Here is an 8669-nt window from a genome sequence, read left to right as displayed (position 1 = left end):
TTGATTTTACTCACAAAAGCAAGTAAATTCTATTTTTAGATTTCTTACGCTCTCAGCGTAAGCGAGCGTACAGAGATCAATTTTGGCCGTCACCAAAAAAGTGGCTGCATAGTGCCAAACCAATGTATGGCCGTTACGCATCTTGTTATTCTAGTGTCTTTGGTTCCACACACTCCTCTGCAAAATGGGGGGCGGAACTTGCTAACCGAACTCTAGTAGAAATGGCTAGAAGTATGATTCTGCATGCTGCTCTTGGTGTTTGGCTATGGGCAAAGGCTATTAACACTGCTGCCTATCTACGCAGCAGCGCCGAGACGTCTACTTTACCAGGAATGACTTCATTTGAATCATGGACAGGGAAGAAGCCAACTGTGTCACACTTGAAGGGTTTTGGGTCTAAAACTGTCGTGCTGGACAAAACCCAGAAAAAGAAGTTCGCTCCAAGAGGCCAGGAGTATGTTTGGGTAGGATACTCTTAAATTTCGAAAGCTCATCGTTTGTATAATCCTAGCAAGCGAAACGTCTGTGTGGCTCGGGACGTCATTGTATTTGAAAATGACCATGATGACTGTGCTCGGATCCAACAAGATTCTGGTACTTCCAACGTTCAACTTGAGAAGCTTAAAGCCGTTCCAGTTGTCTACTGACCAAGACGATTATGCACCTTCTTGATGAAGAAGGAGGAGAGCTTTCTTTTGATGGGCTTTCTTCCGAATCAGCTGAATGGAGAGGTCGTGGGTGACCAAAGAATGTGTACACTGGCTTAACCGGACGACCACGTAAGCAGTACAATATGGTCAATACAATGTATGCTGAAGAAGTCCCCTTCCCTACGAGTGTGAACGAGGCAATGAGTATGGATAATTCTGCTGAATGGAGTGCTTCTTTGCAGAAGGAGATGGAGAGTCTTCAAGCCAATGCAATCTCTGGATCTCTCAGAGGGTCAGAAAGCTATCGGATCGAAATGGGTGTTTGCAGTGAAGCGTGACAAGACGGGCCAAGTAGAGCGGCTAAAATCTCGACTAGTTGCAAAGGCATGCGCTCAGCGATATGGCGTTAATTTTACGGAGACGTTCTTTCCTATGGCACGTTATTCGTCTATCAAGCTCGTCATTGCTCTGGCATTTGAGAATGGTTTGTACAGGCACCAAATGGACGTATCGTCTGCCTACGTATCGTCTGCTTATTCGAGCAGGGATGAACTTGTGCAAATAAAGCGTCTAATTGTCATAAGCAGTACATAGAGAATGTACATAGAATGACTACAAGATGAAGGACTGGAAGCCAAACGTTATACGCCTAAAATCTGGATACCAAGTAAAATGTGACAGGGTCGAGTTCCAGAGGATAGATAAAGTTATCTACCAGTCTTTAATCGGATCCCTAATGTATTTGGCAATAACTACTCGCCCTAATAAATTGCATTCTGTGACTAAACTGGCACAGCAGAATGCAGACCCACATAAGGAGCATGAAGCTGCTGCGAAGCGGGAGATTGTAATAAATCAATAAATGCCATGGAAGTCCAGTAGTTGAATGCAAGGTAGAATAGTTGTAAAGAGGTGCACCAATTGAGAACACGTGTTTGCCTTGCAGTTGAGTGCAGCCGTCAGGCCACCTTTTTATTTCTTCGATTTTCTTCTTATCTCTTCGAGTAGGCAGAAACGGTTCTGCCAGCTCAACGTCTACAGAGTGTCTAGTCTTACCTAAATACATAAGAAAGCTGTCGACTGCGCCGCCGTCGACAGCGGCAGAAGAGCAGCGTATATATATATATGTATAAGAGAGAGAGAGAGCTTATGCGCATATATGGCCAGCGGCCAGCGTGGGGATGCTGACTTAGCTTGAAGCATAAATGGGTGATCTTATATCACGCTCACTTGAGTTATTTATTTATGCAATGCAACTAAGTGTTGCTGTGTACTTATAGGTACAGTGTACCCTCGATATATGCACATACTACACCTCCCCCCTTTTTTTTAAAATAACGTAAAGAAATGAAGTTATTTTCTATCAACTATATTATCATTATAAAATAAAAATTACTTAAATATTATTTTTAATGAATTAACATTATTTATGATATAGAATTTTTAAATGAATAAAGAAAAAATATGTATGTATTTTGAATTAATAAAAATTCGATTATATCTATGTCTTTGTTATATTGTTTTGGCTGATCAGGCCGTTATTTAAGTTTTATTATGAAAGGTTTGGCATTGATTGCCCTTTTTTTCCATTCTATTTGTGCTTTTTTAGCCTATCTTTATGTACTATTTGTTGTTTCTTACTTCCTGTTTTAATGGTTATATTATCATTTATTCCTATATCTACTACGTCATAAGGACCTTCGTATCTTTTATCTAACTTATGACCTGTTTCTTTTCTAAGTAATACTTTATCTCCTATTTTTAATTCTAAATTATTTGTATACCTATCATATCTTAATTTTCTATCCGCTTTTGCTTTTTCTAACATTCTTCTTGCTCTGTTGTACGACATTTCTAGTCTGCATTTAAGCTCTTTAGAGTAGTCGTCTAAGTTGTATATTGGGTCTATTTTGTTTATCTTACTGAAATCTTTGAATTGTCTGGGTAGTCTGCCAAATACTAGTTCGTATGGGCAGTAGTCATGGACTATTGAGGGTGTTGTATTGAAGCAATAAGTGAAATATGGTAACCAAATGTCCCAATCACTTTTGTCAACCGATATGTATGAACGTATATATTCATTAAAAGTTCGGTGGCTTCTTTCTATTGTTCCTAAAGTTTGATGATGGTGAGCGCTAGATGTTAGATTTTCTATATGCATATATTTGCATAATTCATTCATAAGTGAATTTTTGTATTCCGTACCTTGATCTGTAATGAACGTCTTCATTGGACCGTACTTCAGTACAAATGATTCAAATATAGCCTTTGCAACTGTTTTAGCACTTTTATTCGGTGTTGGAATAGTGACTAAAAACTTGGTTAGATCGCATATGATTGTAACTGCATACTCATTTCCGTCTTCCGATTTCGGTAGTGGACCAATGGTATCAATTAAAACAGTATCAAATGCTGTTGCTGGCGTTGGCATCAATGTTAATGGAGTTTTCGTATGTGTTGTAATTTTGGCTTGTTGACATTTCAAACAAGTCTTTACATACTTTGAGATTGTCTTGGTCATCTGGGGCCAATAATAAAATCTTTTGATTTTTGACTGGGTTCGCGAAATACCAGTGTGGCCTCCTTCTATAGGATCATCATGGAATTTTGTCAAAATTTCTTTAATCTGAGCTTCGTAATTTTTGTCTATAATTATCACCTTTTGTAGAATAGCTAGTTCTACTTTTTCGAGTACTCGGTTGCCCTTTATTTTAAATTCATTTAGTGATACAAATTGGAACATCTGTTCACTTGGTGATATTCGCATTTTTGTTATTTTATGCATTCCGGCTTTTGAAATAAGCCTTTGAAAGAATTGATTTAGATCAAATGTTTCATTAGAATACAAGTCATCAACATCAAAGCGTGAAACAATTGTTTTTCCTCGTTTTAATAAACACTTGTGTTTATCTATTTTGATTAAAACATATTTCTTTGTGTCATTATTATTGACAACTTCATAGACTTTGGGCTTTTCTATTGTTTGCTCTTTTTCCTCTTGTATTTTGACTATTGCTTCGTCTTTACAGGAATTTTCCTGTTTAGCTTTTGATCTGGTGGTAATTTTTAATATTTCTCTGTTGATTATTTTCAGATCTTTTATTGTTATGCGAGACAAGGCGTCCGCAATATGGTTATCTTTCCCCTTAAGATATTCTAAAGTAAAGTCATACTCTTCTAAATCCAGCCTCATACGAGTGAGTTTTGAACTTGGATTTTTCATAGAGAATAGGTATGACAATGGTCTATGATCGCTTTTTACCATGAAATGCTTGCCATATATGTATGGTCGAAAATGATTTATGGCCCAATGAATAGCCGTTAATTCTTGTTCTGTAGTGGACTTATTACTTTCACCTTGAGTGAACATTCTTGAAGCGTATGCCACTGGAAGTTGTTGACCATTGTGATCTTGTGTAAGTACCGCTCCGCATACCTGTTTACTAGCATCGGTTGTTATGCAAAATTCTTTGCCGAAATCTGGGTACTGTAGTAATGTTGGTTTCATTAATTCTCTTTTAAGATATTCGAATGCATTATTGCATTCTGCTGTCCATTCTAATTGGACATTCTTTTTACAAAGCCTCGTTAAGTGGCGTGAATGATCAGAAAAATTTTTAATGAAACGTCTGTAATAATTACAGAAGGCTACGAAACGCCTAGCACTGTCGGCATCTGTTGGTATAGGATATTTTTCTATAACTTCATATTTGGTGTCATCTGGGAGTATACCTTTATCGGTACATTTGTGACCCAAATATGTTACTTCTTTCATAAAGAAAGAACATTTCCCTGGATGTAGTTTCAAATTATGTCGTCTACATAGCTAGAATACGTTAGTCAAATTTTTGAGCATATGTTTTTCTGAACAACCTATTACTACTAAGTCATCCATATATAGAAATGCTTGCGATGGTTCAAGACCAGAAAATGCAAGTGTCATCATACGTTGGAAGGAGTTTGGTGCTACTTTCAGTCCGTATGGTAGTCGCGTGAAGCGATATGAGCCATTGGCTGTTGAAAATGACGTTATATCTCTATACCTTTTTTCTAGTTCTATCTGGTGGAATCCAGACATTAGGTCGAGACATGAAAAATACTTTGCTCTTCCTAATTGATCAAGAATATCTTCTATTCTTGGAAGTGGAAATTTGTCTGATAATAGTTTCTTATTTATTTGACGATAGTCAACTGCTAATCGCCATCTTTTTTCCGTCGAATTCGGAAGTGGTTTCTTTGGAACCAAAAGTAATGGACTATTATATTCAGACATTGATGGTTCAACTATTCCATCATCTATTAATTTTTTTACCTGTCTGGCGATTTCTGGTTTTTGGCTATCTGCCATGCGATAGTTTTTTATATAGACCGGTGTTTTTTCCCCTAATCTGAGTTTTTGTTTGTAGAAATTGTTAGCCGATATTGGTTCTGTTTCTAGACCAAAAATATCGCTAAACTCGGTGCATAACTTAGTTAGTACATTATTGAATTGTTTAGGGAATCTCAATTGTTTTAAAATTTCTTCAGTTCTATTTTCCTTTTCTACTGGTGTTGTAAAAATGTCATAGTCTTTCATTGATTCGCATTTGATCTTCGCGCTATCTATTATGGCGTCTTTATTATTTGTATTTATAATGCGAATCAATGCGTTTTTGCTATCGGCAATGGTGCTTGCTACTATAATACCCGGTAGCAGCTCCTGATTTGGTACTACCACCGTAGTTTCGTTAGTGAGTAATTTGACTTGTCTGATTACTTCGCATCTAGCTGGCAATAAGAGTGTGTTGGAGTCTAAGTTATGTGTAATTGGTACACTAATCTGTCTACTGAAGTTATTGGGTCTTATTGTGAACCAGTCTTTGTTATTTTGAAACTCTAATACGCAATTGTATTTCTTGATAAAATCTATACCGATTATGCCATCGCATGGTATCGGAAAATTCTCAGGTACTACATGAAATTCATGTGGCACTAGAACATCCTGAATGCGTATGTCAAGATCTACTGTTCCTATAGACTGTATGGTTCCTTGCCCAATACCTGTAATATTTGATATATTACTGAAATTTATATTATTATATTCCTTTGCTTTGGCTTTTAGCAATGAAATTTCTGCACCTGTGTCTATTAGTAATGTAAGAACTGTGTTTGTTTCCTGGTTTTTTGTCTTAATGAAAATACTCAGATTTAGGTTTACTTTAAACACTTTTACTGTTGATCGCTTAAGGGGGTCTGGCTGTTTTCCGATTGTACGTTACGCACATTTCGGTTGTTATTATTATTCTGACTTTGGTTACCCCTTCGGTTACCTCCGTCTCTGTTATTACCGTGGCCGCGGTAGCCTCCGCGACCTCTGTTGTTATTATTATAACCTTGGTTATAACCCTGGTTATAATTCTGGTTATAATTCTGGTTATAATTATTTCTGCCTCTACCGCGATAGTAGGCATTATAATTACCACGTCTATTATTCCCATTATAGAATAAGACTGTGTTTGAATTGCCGGTTATTTCTGTACTGCAATGTAGGTATTTTTCCATTGCGTCGTTGAATGTACTAAATGTACCTGCAGTTAAGATCATTTTAAGTGCCTCGTTGGCACAGTTTTTGGTCATTGCTGATATCGACTCTTTAGTCGCGAATTTGTCAGCATTATCGGCGTCTAATCCGCCGTCTATGTAAGCTGCCTCGAGCTGCTTACGCATACTGTCTATTTCTGTAACGTACTGAGACGCGGTCTTGCCTCTTTGTTGGGCATTTATTAATTTGGCCTTTATAACGTCAGGCGATTCGCCTTTTACGTTTGCCTGCAATATGGTAATTATTGCCTGTATCGTTGTCGCATGTTCTACTTTATAGTTTAATGGGCCAATAATTTTGGTCTTTATGACCTCTACTGCTAAAGTTTCTTGATCTCCTTTAGTTAGATCCGTCAACTTTAGTGCTGTCACAAACCTGTTTAAATGGAGTTTCTTACCATCGAATTCAGGTACTGTGGCAGATACCTGTTTAACGTATGCTCTCTGAGCTTCTAATGCGTTGGCCATGTTTCTTGTATTTGGTTGTACGGTATTAAATTTTAATTCTTCTATTGATTCGTTATCGCTTTCGATATCTAAATCTTCTAGCGGCTGCGACTCGTCCAAGTCTCTTAACTGGCTTTCGTCGAATTCTGCTATTTTGGTTAGTTCTGTTGGGACTTCTATTATAATACTGTGTCTAACGCTGGTATTATGTAGTCTTTTACCAAATGAACTGAGAACTTTGAAGCATTGGACTTTATGTTCTTCAGTGAGTTTGCTTTTGTTTGTTACTATTAGGTTTTGTAATGTGTTGTATTGTGTTATCAATACCTTTATGTGAAAAATAAGCGTCTGAGTTTTTATCAGCGCGGTTTTATTAATACATTTATAGGATTTATCAAAAGCATCTCTAATATTGTTTATGGATATGGTTAAGTTTAGCCATTCCATGTATGTACCTTTTAGCGATGTAATCGCACTTGTACCTTTTTGGTGTAGTTTCTATTAGATTTTGTCTAAATCATTGGCTCGACTCATGTAAGTCTTTTTCAACGATCTTTTGTGAAACTGATAAAGTTTTAAGGCCAGGTTAAAGGCTGATAGGATAACTAAAATCAAAAGTAGTAAGTACATTGAGTTTAACTGTGGGGTTGTATCCACGACTTCTATTGTATTGACAACATTTGCGGTGTTGTCGTCCGCTTTCGACTGTTTATGTCCCATTTTGATATGGGGAAAATTAGTCTTTATTTGTATATCAAAAGTACAAATAGAATTTTAACTTTGAGAGTTGGTCAATTATTGTTATCTCGATCAGATATAAATATAGTTCGAAATTTTAATAGGTTTAAACTGTTGTTAAACATATTTTTACTTGATGGATGAATTCATTATACTCAGTTTACATCGGTTGCAATTTGCAATTTTACAATATTATTACTTATTTTAAGTTTAAGACTGAGTATAATGTGTTAGTTATGAAATGGGTCCCTGATAAGTTAGTAATTTTGTTGCACCGGAAACCGCATCGACAACATTAATATAATATTTGGGCGGTTGAGGCTATGGCGTATAAGCAGCCCGCCGCTTTACTTCGCACCACGAAGTTGTTTATTGATGGCTGCAAGGCGCTCTTTGTAGCGCTGCTGGTCTTCCTCATTAGTTGCCGTCTTCAGTAGTTCGATGTTGAGCCTCCGGGCGCTGAGCGACTTAATCCGGCGGCCACCCCTCTTCTTTTTAGGTGGCTGCTCCCTCGCTGCAGTCCGTGCCTTGTACTCCTGTATGGTCATGGGCTTTGGTCCCGCGGACGGATCTACCTCTATTACCTCTTTGAGACTTGGCAGATCCCTTTGCTCGACAGGAGCAGGGTGTTCGAACGTCTGCTTTGTAGACATTCGCTGTTGTCATGTGCGGCGCGCCGGTGGAATCCTTTATCCTTTATCCTAATCCTTTATATTTTTCCTATCCTCGCAGGATGCCGTGCTAATTGCTGTTGCGGCGTACAATGGTCGAGGGCAGTCGTTCGGGCAGACGTCGGGTCTTTTCGGCTTGGGAGATGGTGAATTTTCGGTTATTTCTTCATTGATTATTTCTATTTTTGCTGAGTGAGTTGTGGTATTCGGCTTTCTTTGCTGGAGGTTTTCTTTCAGAAAGTCTAATTCGGCAGTTAATTTCTGTGCCGTTGCCCATGGAGGCGGTCTTTTATTTGTATATAATAGCCACTTAATATGTGCTATACCTTTATTTATTTTGTTTTTCTGACATCCGCGTTTGCCCATTACCACACTCTACTCACTCAGTATTTTTTTTTTTTTTGTTTCTTTTTTCCATCAGTGTCCCGTCTCTAGGTCTCCCGCACTGGTGTAAGGGGCGGCCTGCCTCTCACACTTGTTGTCGTTGTTTCGAATTCTTAAATCAAATCGGCAGTATTAGCAGCATTTCCTCAGTAGTCCTCAGGTCGCAGGCTCCTGCCTCACGGTCGCCATGTAATAAATC

Source organism: Drosophila simulans, chromosome 2R (genome assembly GCF_016746395.2).
Source record: "Drosophila simulans strain w501 chromosome 2R, Prin_Dsim_3.1, whole genome shotgun sequence".
In the NCBI taxonomy this organism is placed as follows: domain Eukaryota; kingdom Metazoa; phylum Arthropoda; class Insecta; order Diptera; family Drosophilidae; genus Drosophila; species Drosophila simulans.
This window is presented reverse-complemented; position numbering follows the sequence as displayed.